The sequence below is a fragment of the Bubalus kerabau genome, chromosome 4, assembly GCF_029407905.1.
Source record: "Bubalus kerabau isolate K-KA32 ecotype Philippines breed swamp buffalo chromosome 4, PCC_UOA_SB_1v2, whole genome shotgun sequence".
Classification (NCBI taxonomy): Eukaryota; Metazoa; Chordata; class Mammalia; order Artiodactyla; family Bovidae; genus Bubalus; species Bubalus kerabau.
The window spans coordinates 175,133,599-175,149,757 of record NC_073627.1 but is presented as its reverse complement, the minus strand read 5'-3'; positions in this window follow the sequence as shown (position 1 = coordinate 175,149,757).

Here is a 16,159-nt window from a genome sequence, read left to right as displayed (position 1 = left end):
GACAGGAACGAGCCTTTCCTGAGTGGGGAGGGAGGGAAAGGCAATTCCTAGCTCTGCCAAAGGAGATAAACATGTCTAATTTATAGAGTTATTGAGAGAATTAGAAATGGCGTGTAGCAAGGACCGGACATACACAAAACCCACACGAGTTAGCATTTACTGGGTGCTTACCCATCGTCTAGATTCCATTACTAAGCGTTTTCCACATGGAGGCCCAGTTAATCTTCAAAACAACCCTATGAAGTAGGAGCCAGTATTATCCGCATTTCACGGAGGGGAAAAGTGACGCTTGGTGATATTAAGTAACTTGCCCTAGGTCACACAACTGGCAGGTGGGAGAACCAGCCCAATCACACTCAGGCAGCCTGACTCGAGTTCTACCATCAATCATTACAAAATACGTCCTCAGTAAACATATGCTCCTTCCTCCCATTTCCTGACTGTGTCAGCTCTTTCTTAGTCAACTATAGTTTATCTTCCTCCTCCAGCCCCACTGGGCTCTAGAAGGTTCTAGAAGGCTTCCAGGGCCATGGGAGATGCAGAGAAAGAAGGAACCAAAAGAAAGAAAGAAACAGGGGTAGGTGGAAACGTGAATGAGTGTGTGTGTGTGTGTGTGTGTGTGTGTGTGTGTACACGCGCACCTGTGTGTGAATGGTCGCAGTGTGTTTTGGGTTGTCACAAGATTAGGAGATTCTAGGGGATTCTTATGCAGAAAACCAAGGATATAAAATGCTTCCCAATGCTGGGGATGGTTCCATACAGCAAGGAATGCCCTCACGGACATTTCTAATTGCTCTGCAAGGCTCCACCTGCCCCTCCTGTCTCTTGTCTTCCTCGAAAGCTCTCCAAGACGGCCAGTCACCTGGGTTCACAGGTGTACAGGAAGAAGGGCCAAGGGAGCTCCCGGTGTCTGCACCCTGACTTTCAGTTACTCTCTGTGTGACCTTGGGAGAGTCCCTAACCCGCTCCAAGTTGCTGAAATGCAGTTGGAAACCTGTCAGCTCACAGATCACGCAGGGATCTAAGACTTCAGCTCCTCCTGTGGCTCTCCAACTCTTTTAAACTTTTTATGATGGAATTCTTCAATCAGGCACAGGAGGACAGACAAAACCTGCATTGAAGCCCGTTGTTTTCTGTCACCTGGCTTGAGCGATCATCAGTCTGCCAATCTTCTTTCATCTACCCCTCTTCCCCCCAACATCCTAATTTTTTTTTCCTGGAACACTTTAAACAAACAAAATAGACATAACGTCATTTTATCCATAAATACTTCAGTACGCATTTCTAACAGAATAGATCTTTAAAAGTGTATAATCACAATACCGGTATCATGACTAACAAAGTTAACAATGTCAGTCCGTGTCCACTTGAATTCTGTCACTGAGAAACTCACACAGTCCTTCAAAGGAAGTCTTGTAGAATCACACAATTCAGGCAGTATAGGGGAAGGGAAGGTGCAGGAAGCAGAATGCTTTGCTTCCCTTCATCTCTTCCCTGCTGCTGCTGCTGCTAAGTTACTTCAGTCGTGTCCGACTCTGTGCGACCCCATGGACAGCAGCCCACCAGGCTCCCCCATCCCTGGGATTTTCCAGGCAAGAACACTGGAGTGGGTTGCCATTTCCTTCTCCATCACCTCTCCCCAGGGCATTCCTAAGATTGTGGAAATCTTAGGATTTCCAGTGTGAAAGCCCCTGTTTCATTGCTACCCCCCCAGCTACGCACGCTGAGAACACTGAAGCAGAGAGGAGCAGTTAAGTTGTCTGGGTCACACGGCAAGTGAGGCAGACCTGTTAATTCCAACATCAAAGGACTCCAGTGAGGTCACACATAGGGAAAGGTTTGCTAACTCAATCACTGTTTATTGTTGGAGTGTGAAGAATGATGATAAAGGTGCCTTTTCCAGGAACTACGTGGATCTTACAAAGCACTCACATCTCTCACTTTCTGGATCCTCCAACCAGTGTGGACCTATGAACTAGATTCTGATCTCAGCCGAGAGCTTCTCCTGCCATTGTCTCACCTGGTTCTCGTGACAACATGTGAGATGGGGGTGTTGACTGTAACCACACCTGCAACTCTCTCCCCAGAGGCTCCAGGTCACACAGCTCAGAGGACGCCAAGCTGGGACTTGAGTCCAGAGTTCCTGGCTCTCAGTTCCAGGTTTTCAAAGGAGCTAAAGGGCCAAGACCCACAAGTCAGGTCTGAGTTGAATGTTTCCAGTAAGTGTATCAAGGCATGAAGCAGAGTCCTCAGCGCAGCAAGAAAAAAAGATAAAAGAGACACTGAGGGAAAGGAAATTAAATTCCAGAGACGGGGCAGCAGGTGAGGGGAGAAGCAGGCACTTACTGAATTCTTAAGCCCTGGACCAGCCATAGGTAGATGAGGCTCAGGCTGCTTGTATAGGGGGTCCTCCTACCTGGGGTCCCTGGGAGTCTTCTCTCTCATCTAAGACACCCTACAGCCAGCGCTGGTTTCAGAGTGATCATAAGGTGAGGGGATTTGGGATGATAGGAACACTTGCTTTCTTTCAGGAAGGACTAGCCCTGGGCAAAGTGGGGAATGCCTTCCAGCTGGGGTTCCTTCCCTCCTTTCCACCTCTTATTCCTCAGAAAAAAAAATATGCCTCACTGCTTAAGCATGGTGAGAGGTCCATTTGAACTCAGATGTGTGGCACTCCATGTATTATCCCCTTTTAGGAGTGTTTGCTCTTTAAAGGAGGTACCAGAAGGTGAGAATGTGGCTTCACATACAGGACCAGATTTGAAAAAAATGGAATGTCAGTGTGCGTGTGAATGTACACACACACACACACACCCTGCCCCTAGGAACCACAGTGGAATTGGGAATGGAAAGGGGGTCCCTTCTGATGGTAATTCAGAACTGGAACAGCTGAACTTCTCTAAAAGCTCTGCCACCGACCAGCTGGGTAAGCAGGAAGCCCTACTCCCTACCCCTGCCCGAGGCCTCAGTTTCTCCACCTGCAGAGCAGGGAGACATCAAGCAGGATCAGCGGTTCTTCCTGCTGGTGGCCCTTCCACATCTCCTGAGAAGGTTTCGAAAAACACCGCTGCCCAGGCCAGTGCCAGACCGTCGACCTCTGAATCCCTGGGAGGCAGCTGGGCAGCAGGAGGTTTTAAAAGCTGGTGATTTTCAGTGCTACGAAATGGGAGCAACTCAACCAAATCACCTCCCAGGCCACCTTGAGAGGGGCAGCTTATGGATACAGTTCAGTTCTCAGCCCCCGTGTGATGCTGGCCCTCAGTTTCCCTGTTTCTCCATGGGCTGCTGGACACAGTCCATGCCTGGCTGACCATGCAAAAGCCACGTTCCTGAGCCCTCCACCTCTTAGCCTCCAGTTTGCCCTCCTCGGTGTAGTGGGGCGAGGGTGATGCAGCCTCCGTCACCCGATCTGTGCACGTGAAGTGCTGGCTGGGGCAACGTGACAGTCAGGGCAGTGTCTGGGGAAGGAGCGAGAGGTATGTGACCACAGAGCTGTGACCGGGATGCACTGTGGCCACTGTCGGGCTGCTGTTCCCGAGGGTGTATTCTCCCCCTGGGTGCTAACCGGCTTTCCTAGTCATTGGTCCCGTGCTGGTGACCCTCCTCTGGCCCTTATCACCAAGGAGTCGTCCAAGTAGGTCAAAGAAGAGGAAATCAAAGTGCAAGGAAGGGATCTGAAGGGGCCCAACTGTTTGTTCCCCAAGATACACTGTCTACTCTAGACAGACTCCCCAGCCACTCCAGCAGGGAAGCCTGAACATGGCATAAACGGGCTGAAGGCAAGGTGGCGAATTGGGAAAGGCAAGAGGGTTACTTACTGGATCCAGCTACCACTCACAGCCATTGACTGAGTCCCCAGGATGAGCTGGTTCTGTGCCAGGTACTTTCTGCCTGCTTATTTCCCTGCATTATCCTGACACCATTATGCCCATTTTACAGAAGAGGAAGCCAAAGGGACAGAAAGACAAAGTGACCTGACTCAAACCACACAGGAAGTCATTGGCAACAGAAATTCCAAGCCCTGTCTGTCTGATAGATAGTTTGGTGGGAAAAGAAAAAAAAAAAAAAACACCCAGATATGCGAGTCACATCCAGAGTTCCAAGGAGATTTAGATTCACGTTTTATCCCATTTCATCTGCAGGAATACAGTTAGCACACAGAGGGGCAGAAAGGAGTTGTCCGCAGCAGGTCTAAAGAAGGAAAGGGGGTCATTCCTTCTCTCTCCAAAAGCACTGCTGAAGAAGAAGCGGGCACTTGCAGCTCGAGGTCATACCTGGGCTCTGTCCACTTTGGACTAAGTAGCTTCCACCCTCTGAGACTTTGTTTCCTCATTTGGAAAACAGAGGTGACGATGCCCACCTTGCAGGGTGGCTGTGAGGGTGAAACTGGCAGACACAAGGCAAGCACCTAGCTCAGTGCCTGGCACCTGGGAGGCACCCAGGAAGAGTCACTTTCCTTCCTGCCACTAAGTATCCTCAGTCCACAGAGCCAAGGCTTTTTTGGGGTTGAGTGGGTTGTGGGAAGTGTGGGCTGCAGAAGGGCGGAAATAAAGGTCTCTTCTCAGTAGCCTGTCAACTCAATAGTCCAATATTTAGAACAAAGGAAAGAAGCATGGCAGGAGGAGGTGCTGGAGGGGATTCAGGTAAATCCTTTCCTTCTAGTGAGCAGGGATTCTGGGTCACTAAGGCATGGGGGCGGGAGGAGGTAGCCGTACTTGTGGGGTCCACATTTCACTTATCTAGCAGGTCAGAGAAACTTTAACAAGATTAACTGCTGCTCGGGGCCTCTGCTCCTTGGAGCAAATTGAGTCTTGTTTTCTTTTTCTTCCCCTTCTTTCTCTTTCTGTCAAACTGGAGAGGTATGGTGGGGGAGGGCAGGTGGGGATGAGGGGCAGGGGTCTGGATCCTGCCTGGTACGCTATAAAGGCAAAAGGATGTGTCAATAAGCCCCCCTCAGCCCCAGACTTGAAAGGGAACCCCAATTGCCATGTCCCAAGTGGCTGGGTGGTGGGTCTGTGAGGGGTGGGAGGTGACTGTTTCTCGGATGGGTTTTCTCAGCAGGATAGTGGGTAAGGCCTGGGAGTGGACAGGACCAGGCTCAAATCCTAGTTCCTGCTACAGGGGACCCCTCCCCTGGCTGCTTCTGTCTCCCTGTTTGGCCTAAGAGACAAGATCAGGCCTGGGGGACCTCCGAGGACCCTTTTCACAACAGCCTTAAAGGACTCTTCAACCCTCAGACCATCCACCGTGGGTGGGCCATTCAGAGACTCCGGCACACAGGCACTTTCTAACTTTAGCTCTGCTTTTGCCTGCATAAGCCTTTTCATTTTTATTAATACTCACACACATATATATGTGGGCTTCCCTGGTGGATCAGATGATAAAGAATCTGCCTGCACCATGAGAGACCCAGGTTCAATTCCTGGGTTGGGAAGATCCCCTGGAGGAGGTCATGGCAACCCACTCTGGTATTCTTGCCTGGGAAATCCCAAGGACACAGGAGCCTGGAGAGCTACAGTCCATGGGGTTGCAAAGAGTTGGACACAACTGAGCAACCGACACACACACATATGCACAGACATGTGTGTGTATGTGTGTGTGTGTGTGTATATATATATATATATATATATATATATATATATATATATATTCCCCCCCACTCACTGCCACTTCCTTTTTGGAAAAAATAAAAGGCATGTTTTCAGAGCTTCAGAAACAAACTGCTCCTTCACTCTTCTCTGCCTCTCTGAGCGCCTGTCTGAACTGGTGTCAGTGAAGTTTGAACCAGGGTAGAAATAGCATCCCAGGCGGATCTGGGAGCATGGCCCGCCTCCCAGCAGCGGAGAGGCCTGCCTCTGCCAGACGACAGACCCGGTTAACAGCACCATAAAATTAGACCTTTACGAAACCCAATTGAATCCTGCAGCAAAGAGTGATGTAAGGCAGCCTGGCCTGACAGCGAGGCAGCAACCCTCTGCCTGAAATAGCAGTGAGGTCCCTGCTGGGAGATGCCTGCTCTCTCAAGATAGGTGACCAGGGATTCCTAGGAAAGTGGCGACGCCCAGCCAAAGAGCGCCAGCAGAGGTCAGGTGGCCAACCGGGCACCCCAGGTCGCTGCGGGAGGACGTGGCTTGACACCCTCATCCAAATTGCCCACCTCAGCCGGCCCTGCCTCTCCCAGCCTGAACTGACACAGAGGAAGGAGCTGCAAAAGTGTTTCTGCAAAGAACCTCTGTTTGTTTGCATTTTAATTCAAGGAGAAGCAGGTTCTTTTCAGTCCCACAGCCTGTACCGTGTGGAGGATACGCGCAGAACGAGTCTTTTCTGGCTCAAGGCCAGGTGTTTACACACCGTCAAATCTGGCTCAGACTCAACTAGGGGAGGGGAAAAAAAATCCACCAGAATCCTAGGGAGAAAAGCTCTGAGCTTTCTGGGGCTACACAGCAGCAGTGACTTTTTTTTTCTTTCTCGTTTTGAGAGGAATGTTATTTCCACACATAAAATGGACCAGGCATTTTATACAAGCAATAATAACCTAACGTCCCCCATCCAATTAAAGTATTTTACTGCACAATCTTTGTGTGAGAGAGTGAATGAGTGCTCAAGAGAGAGTGTGTGTGTCAAGAGGGGGCTCCTTGTCTGAATTGCAGACATTTATAAAGCAGGCTCCTGTGGAATCTCAGGTGCTATATGTATGTGTTTGTTTGTTTTACAAAAATGCATTTACTACCTTTTCATTGATGATACCTCTATAACCCTGGGCTCTCCACTCTGGAGGAGAAAGGTTTCCAAACCCCTGTACCACAGGTATAGACTAAGAAAAAATCAAATCTACTCATTAAAAAAAAAAAAAAAAAAACTCCAAGTAGCAGGCTCTGTGTTTTTCCTGTGTTCCGAAAGAGAAGTAAACATACCACAGCCCTGAATTATAAGCATCAGCATTACTATTATGAGTACCGTCTCTTCTCTACTCTACATTATAAACCCCTCTGGCTGACTGGGGCTTGGGGGCTAAAACTGAATGAGCTCAGTTTCCCTCTCCTTCCTGAGACGCAAAAAAAAAAAAAGAAAGAAAAAGAAAAAAATAGCATATGATGACGTCAGGCATGGGGGAAAGTCACTTTGTAGCTCTCGGTTTGGGATTTGGTAGCGGGAGAGCGGAGCTTCGCGGTATGTGCTTACTTAGTACGGCAGCAGAGTTTGGGTCCCCGAAATGGGCTTGCTGTAAATAGGAGAGTTAGCAACATTTGAGAAGGTCCATGCCACGACAGAAAGAAGCCGGACTGCCCGGAGAACTCAGAGCTCTCTCCCTTCTAAGAAAGTGTGTGTAAGGGGGTGGGATCGCAAAACGCCTCCAACACGTTTCCTGGCTGCATCGATGGGGGAACCCCTACTCTCACTCTGAGCCGTCCGAGGAGGACGGGGCAAGATTGTTTGTGCAGGGAGGGAATCTCCCAGCCAGCAGAGGCAAAACTTTCCTCCTCTCCTCCAGCGCCGCCCCCTCCCTTTCGGCCCCCCAGTTTTATTAAAGACATTGCCACAGATTCATTAAGAGGAGGAAAAATGGATGCTGGAGGATTGCTAAGGTTTGCAACCCTCGCGAAGTGTCCGGTTTCACTGTGGGTTTTGCTATGGAAAGGGGAGGGTGTGAGGAGGGGAACCTAAATTCATTACGGGCTTGTAAAAGTCCCAAATGAGAAAAGCGCCCCGTTTCGCAGCCTAGTCCCGGGAAGACTGGCTGGGTGTGCAGACGGAAAGTCTCACCCCAGCTCCGAATGACAGGCAAGGGGCTTGGAAAGAGAGAACACGGGACGGCAGTGTGTGTGCGTGTCTGTGGGTGGCTGGGGGTAGGGGGTTAATCCCAGAGGTAGGCAGCAAGTACAGAGCAACTTTGGGGCACTTCAAGTACTTTTAAGTCCTGAGGATCACAACAAGCTTGTAGGCTTTCAGGGTAACTGGGCTAAGTAAAGCGGGGGTGGGGGGTCATCTCCATTAAAAAGCCAAAGAAATCAATGGTCCCTAGCTTCTATTCACATGCATCCCAACTGGGTCATCCTCCCCACCATCCCGAACAGAGACAGTCCACCTGAACATCCAAAACACGATTCATGTGCACAAGGCTCCCCGAGACCAGCCCTCATCAACTGCGGTCTGGGGTGGCCGGGAGCGCTCCCTGCGTTCTTCTGGAGGGGCTAGGCAGGGACACCTTCCGAGCGCGCCCATTCGGCAGATGGGGCAAAGTGAGGCTCGCGGCTCGTCCCGGAGCCTCTGAGCGGCCAGCTGAGCGGCGGCTCCTGCACAGACACACCCTCCAGACCCCCGACCATCTCGCCACCCGCGCCCAGGCACCCGCGCGCCCCTGGGGTCGCGAGGCCGGTGCAGCGCCCGCCCGAGAGCCCTCGCCTACCTGTGATCACCGCCGGAGAGCTCTGGCCCCCCTCTGCTCGCAGCCACACTTGCAGCGTGAACGCGTCCCGGGGCAGCTCGAGGTCGGCTCGCAGGCGCAGCTGCTCGCCTCGCCCGCTGAAATAGAGCGCCCGGCTCGGCGGGCTCGGCTCCTCCGCGGCGCCCCTTGCCTCCCGCTGCTGCCGCCGCCGGGGGACGCGCACGGCTTCCCAGGCACCGCCCGGCGGCGGCGGCGGCGGCGGCGGCGGAGAGGCGCGGCGGCCGCGGGCCGCCCGGGTGGCGCAGGTGGCCGGGCCGGCGGCGGGGCGCGGGGGGCGGCCGGCCCGCGGGTCTCTCCGGCCCCGGCGGGGGCGCTCGGCCAGCCCGCAGCCCAGCGCGGCGCTCAGCAGCCCCAGGCGCAGCACCCAACTCCAGAGCCGCATGTCCGACGGTCCCCCCCGCCCCCCCTTCGCCCCTGCACCGCCGCCCGGAGCTGCCAGCTTTAGGAGCCTCGGCGCCTCGACTTTCTTCGCTTCTTCACCCTTCTTGGGCGAGCCCCCCCTTCCACTTGCTTTTTTCTTTTCTTTCTCGCTTTCCTCCTCAAGGTGTGTGCTCCACTCCCCCCACCTTTGAAAAAATACAGCCCAACTCCTCCTGGTTGGCAATTAATTTCTCTCTCCGCTCCTTTATCTGCCTTATTCCCCCCTCTAACAGCTGGTTGCCTTCCTCCTTGTTTTATTTCATTTTATTTTATATGATTTCTCGCTCTTAAAAAAAAAAAAAGCTCCTCTAAGACACTGATCCGCTGAATTCCCTCCCCCCCAAAAGATGCTCTAATTTATTTATTTTTTGCGTCCTTTATAACACAAGCCACAGCCCCCTTCCCCCCCCAAGTCCCCCCTCCCCTCCCTCCTTCTTCACAAAATGAAAGGAAAGAGGGGGGAAAAAATCCCTCAGAAGATGAGTAAACAAGCGTATGCTAATCTGCTCCCGAGCGCTCCACCTCCCCAATTGAATGAGTCCTAGTTAAAACTGCGGGGATCATGACTAATCAATCAGTTTGGAGAGGCCGAGCTACCCAGCCGTCCTCCACCTTCCCGTTTGCCTCCTTCTCTCCGCTTCTCCACCCCCTCCTTTTTTTTTTTTTTAAGAAGACAATCTTAAAGTAACAATTTAATGAAATTCTGTACACACCCCCTTATGGTCCTCCCAGCTCTCCTCATTCCTGCTCAAAACACACATTCCTGTTTTTGTTTTGTTTTGCTTGCTTTTTTTCCCCCCCTCCTTCACTCCCCTCCTCCCATCTTTTTATTTTTATTTTTTTTCCTACTGGAGGGGAGAAAAATCTCTCTTCTCTCAGGATCCCCTTTGCACTTTGCTGGTCAACCTCATCCTCGTCTATAGCACATAAAGAGTCTTGAAACTTGATTCTCAGATTTTTTTTTTTTTTTTGGTAATGCTCTTTCTCCCTCTTTCATTCTCCTTTCTCACCCTCACTTCTCTCCCTCCTTCCACTCCGTATCTCTCTCCCTCTCCCTCTTTCCCTTCTTCTTTCCCTTCTCTTGCCTTCCCTCTCCTTTTCCCTCTTGGAATCCCCTTAAAGATATGCAGTGGTGAAGGTCTCCCCCTCTTTCCTGAGCGGCGGTGCTGGCTTCAGTTAGTCCAAATGTTGTCCCAAAGTCCTCAAGGAATCATCAGAAGCAACTAGAAAAGGCATTTGCTTTCCCGAAGCTGTAGACTCAGCACAACTATGTCTCTGAATACTTCTGAATACTTTAAAATTTGTTAGAAATTTGTTAGAAATTATTTCAGCTTTATATAAAAAATTTAAAAAAACACCTATCATTTTGTCTTTTTTTTTTTCCATCTAAGAAATTCAGGTCCTTCTGACACTGTTAAAGTCTCAGGTAAGGATCTGACCATTTGCTGCTTTGTAGATCTGTTTTGAACTGGGACATATATGTAATTTTTTTTTTTTCTTTTTTTTTTCCCCCTCTTTGTAGAACTCAAAAGCTCCCCCTTATGGCAAAACAGTTGTGTTTTTTTTTCCCCTTCCAAGTGTTAAATAAGTTAAAGTGAGTTAGCAGTGGTAGATTACAAATTATTAGTTACTGGCTTGTTCAAATAGAACAGTGATAAAAATATGCTATGTGAGGCTTGCATGTGGATAGTGAGCTGGAAGCCTTCGGGGAGATTAACTTGACTTTCCTCCCGTGTCTCCTGTCCTCAGGGCTACCGTGGATCCTGCCTAAGAGCTGGGGTCATTTCTGCTTGCTTCGGGAGGGTGAACACTAGTGGAGAGTATGTGCTGGTTGAAGTATGCGGATTTGTAGGATGAGCAAATGACTCAGACATCCCCCATAAAAGCCGGCATGTGGTGTGCAGGGATTATGGCACTGTTCTGAAAACGGGAGATCCCAGATTCAGATCTTCTTGCTTTGGGAAGAACTTGTCATATAGTCTTAGGCTCAAAATGGATGAAATCAGCTTCTCCAGTTATAAAATGGAAATGGCATTATATCATAAATGTATTTCCAGAAACAATGCCATGGAGAAGGAATTTGCCTAGGCAAAACTTTCACTTTCTGCACCTCGAAGTCAAGTATAAAAGCCATGAAGTTGGCATTTAATAATGATACTAATAAGACCTATGTTGAACTCCATAAATTATATCCTACAGAATCCCTCTCTTTTCTCAATAGAAATTGGAACCTGACTACTAATTCATTTTGATTACGGCTACTAGGCATTTGGAAACTGTATTCCTTCCAAGGGCTTCTAAGTCATTGCATACAATAGTTTTGAATATTCCTAGACTTTTGGGACTTTGTCAGCTCTCCCACCAAAGCTCAAAATGTGGGACTTACAATTCTAAGTCTCATTCACCCCAACATGTACCAGTGCCATGCCCTCACCCAGGCGCTTTGCTAACCCTGCATTTCTGAGCCTTTAAAATGGGATATGTGTTTCACAAATGTGCTTTGAGGTTAAAAGACGCTTTTGGGTATATAAAATTTTGTAAGCTATAAAAATGCTATATAAACCCATTTATTCTACTGTTATTGTCAAGGACCAAGTACTTTTTAGGTTCTTAAAGTTAAGCAAACATCTGGGAGGCCAAGTCACCATTCCTGTCCTGTGATGGGCATGAGGGGAAGGGATAAAGAGATCCGAGTCTCATAGCTCTTTGAGCTTCTGGAACTTAGCCCCTAAATATGTTTAAAATGTGTTTAAAAGACTTTTCATTGGTCTTTTCATGGAACATACATTTATTATTCTATCCCACCTGTCTTGAAGCCACACATACTTTTATGGATGTATATATCAATGTACACATGTATGTGTTTGTTTTTAACTGAGTGATTAGAACTGGATGAATTGTAACCCTTGGTTCATGACCCACCCTTATCATTGGCCTATGCATGCCATTCTTATTTATGTATATGTAACAAATAATATCGTCAAATACTACCATCCTTATTTTACTCCATCCCTTGATCACTCATGGATTTGGCCTGTCTCCTTTTATCATTTATGGTCAAAGAGCAATCATCTGAGAGTTAGGAGAATTGAGTTCTGACTCTGTGTCAACTCTTTGACCTAAGTTTGCTCCTATGTAAAATTAAAATTCAGGAGATTCCTAAGATCACTTCCAAATCTGAAGTGTAATGGAGTCCCCATATTTTTGGAACATGGCAGCAATTCCCATCTAAATACCCCATATTTGGTCAATTCCCTCCTACTCTCGAAATAGCCCTTTGTTTATGAGGATTTTCATTCTAAAAATGACTTTGATAGAATAAAAAGACATGTTCCTCCACTCTTAGGATATACTCCTCTAATATTTTATTTGGTAATAACTAGAAGCAGGGTTCGGAGAAGGCAATGCCACCCTGCTCCAGTACTCTTGCCTGGAAAATCCCATGGACGGGGGAGCCTGGTGGGCTGCAATCCATGGGGTCGCTGAGAGTAGGACTCGACTGAGCGACTTCACTTTCACTTCTCACTTTCATGCATTGGAGAAGGAAATGGCAACCCACTCCAGTATTCTTGCCTGGAGAATCCCAGGGATGGGGGAGCCTGGTGGGCTGCCGTCTATGGGGTCGCACAGAGTCGGACACGACTGAAGCGACTCAGCAGCAGCAGCAGCAGCAGCAGCAGCAGAAGCAGGGTTGGAGAAGGCGATGGCACCCCACTCCAGTACTCTTGCCTGGAAAATCCCATGGACGGGGAAGCCTGGTAGGCTGCAGTCCATGGGGTCGCTAAGAGTCGGACATGACTGAGTGACTTCACTTTCACTTTTCACTTTCATGCATTGGAGAAGGAAATGGCAACCCACTCCAGTGTTCTTGCCTAGAGAATCCCAGGGACAGAGGAGCCTAGTGGGCTTCCATCTATGGGGTCTCACAGAGTCGGACACGACTGAAGTGACTTAGCAGCAGCAGCAGCAGCAAAAGCAGGCTATTTTACCCGAGAGTTGTAAGGTGCATACTCAATAAATGTAAGGTGTTATTAGAATTGTAGCTGTTGTTCAGTCGCTAAGTAGTGTCCAAATCTGTGTGATCCCATGGACTGCACCTTCCAGGCTCCCCAGTCTTTCACTGTCTCCCGGAATTTGCTCACACTCATTGATTCGATGTTTAGAGTTGTCCTTTAGCAAAGGTAAGATGTGAATCCAGTTTCTTGCCCAAAGCTTACATTCTAGTAAACCTCACTTGGGCAGCCAGTAAGCTTCAATGTCTCTTTACTGGAAGTCAGGACGGCAGCCTGTGAGAGGTGTGCTGAAGTTTGGGAAGGGCTTGAAGGAGTGTGTCTGGTTCAGAGGACTCATCTCCTAGTCACACCCTCGTGGGTTCCTGCGGCCTTCAGCAAGTCACTTCATTTCTTTGATGTCAGTGACCTTATCATGGAGCTGTCCTGAGGATGCTGTGCTATCTGACGCATTGTGGAAGCTCCATCAACCAGATCCCTGTCTTCCTTTCTGGGAATCTACATTTTATGGCTCTCTGAGCTTTGGTCGTCTTTTATCTACACACTGAGCTCTACCTCCTTATTGCTCCATACCAGAAGGGTTATTCTTATCTTAGAATTCCAAAGCAAGCATTGCCTGTCTGGTAGAATCCAGAACTTCATAAGATAGGATCCTGCTTTGTTCCTGGGGTCCTATTTATGTATTTTGTTGGTTTGTTTGTTGACAAGACTGGAACCCATCTAGGCAAGACTCTTCAAGGGCCATGCCCTTCCCTACCAGCCTGAAGGGCTCCCTCCTCTGGGCTCTCATAAAACTTCCTCTGAATTTCTCTGGGTATTTTCCCAAAGCCAACCATCAGGCTTAATTATATATCTGCTTGTCCCTGCTTTTCATGTGGGACAGTCTGTTGCCTTCATATTTGTGTTTGCCCTAATGCCTGGTTCAACACTTTGCATAAAATTATAGCTGCTCGTTCAGAACGTGTGTGTGTGTGTGTGTGTGTGTGTAGTCTTCCCAGGTGGTATTAGTGATAAAGAATCTGCCTGTCAATGCAGAAGACATAAGAAATGCGAGTTTGATCCCTGGGTTGAAAAGATCACCTGGAGAAGGAAATAGCAAACCGCTCCAGTATTCTTGCCTGGAAAATTCCATGGACAGAGGAGCCTGGTGGGCTACAGTCCATAGGGTTGCAAAGATTCAGACACAACTGAGTCACTTAGGACATATTTGTGCGCACACACACAAACACACACACATATTTATAGAGATTGATTTGTAAATCTGTGAATTCACGTACATGTATAGATGTATGTATGCATTTTTGCTTCTCTATGCTTGTTTACTTTTTGCTATGATGCTAATCTGGTCGATGCTATGAATATATCAGGCTCTTAATAAATGCATGATTTCTTTATTTTGCCAGTCTCCTCTTTCCCAGATGATGCATGTAGGGATACACAGACAGAGGTACTGAAGTTCACTGGCTGCCCAAGGGAGGTTTACTAGAAAGAATTCAGGCTTTGGGAAAGAAAGTGAATCCACATCCTACCTTTGCTAAAGAACAATTCTAATCACACCTTACATTTAGTGACTATGCTCTGTGTTCCAAGCAATGTTTAAATGCTTTTTAGAGGAATGATGCCATCTAATCCTCAAAACAAGCCTACAGAGGAAGTCTAAAAATCATCCCATTTTACAGGAGAAAAAACTCAAATCCTGAATCACATAGACTAAATCTGGACCTAGCACTGTGTGTTCTGGCTCTGGGGGCCGGGAAGAATCACTTAACCTTTTGAATCTCATTTTTCATTTTCACACATTTCATGGGGTTATCTGGGAGATGAAATGAGACGGTGGGGATGGGTGTCATGTTGCATAGTGATGATACACATGTCAGTGGGTGTTGCAGAAACATTAGCTTCTTTACTTCCTCCTGTACAGTAGTTTAATTATATTAATTTAACACATGTACTCAAGTTGACAATCGTAAGATTCATGCCAGCAGTGATAATAACTCATCTGCATTAAGCACCAGCTATGTGTTAGGCATTGTAGTCAGCTTTTAACTTTTCACAAAACTAGGAGGTAGGTTTGAACCTAATCTATCTGAATTGCTCAGTAGTTTTCTGCCTATCCTTCTCTCTTCTTAAATCATGTTAAAAAGTAAATTTTATTTTCAGCCCTGAGTATTTTTTTTTTAGCATCTCCAAGCTCCATCTGAAAAAAAAAATGAATCTCATGTTTTAATAATTGCCTGTTCACGACTTCTCTTGTGGCCCACTGGTTAAGAATTAGCCTTCCAATGCAGGGAACATGGGTTTGATCCCTGGTTGGTGAACTAAGATCCCACATGCCAAGGGGGATCTAAGCCCATAAGTTGTAACTACTGATCCCACACACCACAACTAGAGAAGCCTGCATAATGCAATGAAGACCCAGCACAGCCAAAAAAGATTTTTTTAAGTAAATAAAAAGAATTGCCTGTTCTACAAAGCCTCAAAGAAAAGAGAGCCAGGGATCACGCTGTTATGCCTGAGATAAGGATGGGTAGATGGGGCTTAGGGACCACTCGGGCTAGAGGTGGAGCTGGCAAGCTCCAAATGTTTTCCTCTGTATTTTCTGAAACTTTGTGTCCCCAAGTGGGAGGCCCTGGAATGAAGTGGAGTCCTCCTCTAGTCTTCCTGCAGTTTTATGACTAGGAACCTGAAATAGCAACTTCTAAACTCCAACCCCTGTCCCTGGCTCATGACAAGGAATTTCATTTTATTCACCTCTGCTGTGTAAGGCATTACTTAAGTTGAGATTTTTAGTTGAAGGTTGAAGAAGGAAATGGCACCCCACTCCAGTACTTCTGCCTGGAAAATCCAATGGACGGAGGATCCTGGTAGGCTACAGTTCATGGGGTTGCAAAGAGTCGGATACGACTGAGCGACTTCACTTTGACTTATCACTGCTTGACACTGCTTTTTTTATTTGTGGAAAAACATCTAATTTTATGAATTTTGTTTTATCTTTTATTCTCTTCAGTAAAATAATAATTAGCTAGAATTCGCTATGAGAGATAAGCTACTATCTTGAGTGGTTATATAGACTATTGTGTTTCATCCTCAAAACTACAACCTGTAGTTTTTCTTATTCCCATTTTGCAAATTAAAAAAAAAAAAATGAAGCTGGATAAAGTTGGTTGGCTTTTATGACATTTGAACCCAAGTCTGTCTCACTTCAAAGTCCACATTCTTAACTGCTTGGTGGTGTCTATTCCAAACTAACTTTAATCGTTGTATGTTTTAAACTGTAGTCAGA